Genomic DNA, 1,483 nt, shown 5'->3' on the forward strand with positions numbered 1-1,483 from the left:
TTCCCCAGCTTTTCCTTCCAGCCCTTCTTGGGAATGGGCTCACACTGGAACCTCCAGTCCTCTGGGACCTCCCTGCAGAGCCAGCACTGATGGTAAATGATGGAGAGCAGCTTGGGGAGCTCATCCCCCAGCTCCCTCATCCCCCTGGGATGGATCCCATCTGATCCCACACACCTGTCAGCATCTGAGTGGCTCAGCAGGTCATCAACTGCTTCCTCCTGGATTATAGGGGGCTGTTCTGCTCCCTGTGCCCATCTACCAGCTCAGGAGAACACTTGTCCTGAGGACAACCTGTCCTAATATTGAAAAGTGAGGCAAATAAGGTGTTAAGTAGTTCAGCCTTTTCCTTATCTTTAGTTTCTATATTCTCCAGTGCATCCAATAAAGAGTAGAGGTTCTCCTTATCCCATTGTTTGCTATTAATTTATTTATAGAAATATTTTCTGCTGTTTTTCATGGAAGTGTCCTGGTTAATCTCTAATACAGCTTTCACATCTCAACTTTTCTTTCAGCATGACCTAATAACATCCTTAAACACTTCCTAAGTGTCCTGACCTTCTGTCTAAAGATGATGCTCCATCTTTTTTCCCTTGACTTCCTAAAAAAGCTCCATGGGCCGCCAGGCCAGTCATTTTCGTCACCAGCTTATCTTTTGCCACACTGGTACAGGCTGCTCCTTCCCCCTTAAGGTTACTTTCTTGAAATGTGCCCATCCTTCCAGGACCCCTTTGTTTTTAAGGGCTGTTTCCCTTAAAAAAAATCAGTACCTGATTTGATACTCCACAATCAGCATCCTAAACAGGCCAAAGTCTGCCCTTCCTAATTCCAGTGCAGAAGTTTTGTTGCTGCCCCTTCTTCTTTCACAGAACATTGAAAACTTGATTATTTCATGGTCACACTGTCCCAGGCAGTCTCTGAGGCCAACATCTGCCACCAGCCCTTTTCTGTTTGTGAACAGCAGGAGACAGAGCTTTCCTTGGCAGTGGGAGTGTTACCAAAAATTTGGTAAAACAGAAAACTCCTTCACAGCAGTGTAGCATTAAGAGGCAGCATTCTTTATTCAGCTGGATGCACGGGGGAGAGCTCCTCCCAAAGCCATGGAGGCTGAGTGCAGGAATGTTTCTGTTAATTTTCTGTATTTTGCACACATATTCATTGATTTTCCACGACCAAACATACATATCATAATGGTTTCCCCAAAATTTTTAACATATTTCCCCTCCCCTTTACCCATGTGTTCTTCTGTCCTGGTGGTCTCTCTGGTGGTCCCTGGTGGTCATGGACCCCAATGTTCCAGTGGGCCTGGCTGAGCTGGCAGGACACTGAGGCTGCTGAACTTCCAGTTCCCCTTCTCACACAATGGGCATTGTGTGGTTTCCACAGGCCTGGGGTTTTGGAGAACAAGCTCCAGGTGTCAGCTCAGCTGGTGGAGACAATTTATCATCTGGCAACATGAGGTCACAGAGTGAGCTTTGACATCACA

Source organism: Zonotrichia leucophrys, unplaced genomic scaffold, assembly GCF_028769735.1.
Source record: "Zonotrichia leucophrys gambelii isolate GWCS_2022_RI unplaced genomic scaffold, RI_Zleu_2.0 Scaffold_314_61598, whole genome shotgun sequence".
Taxonomy (NCBI): Eukaryota; Metazoa; Chordata; class Aves; order Passeriformes; family Passerellidae; genus Zonotrichia; species Zonotrichia leucophrys.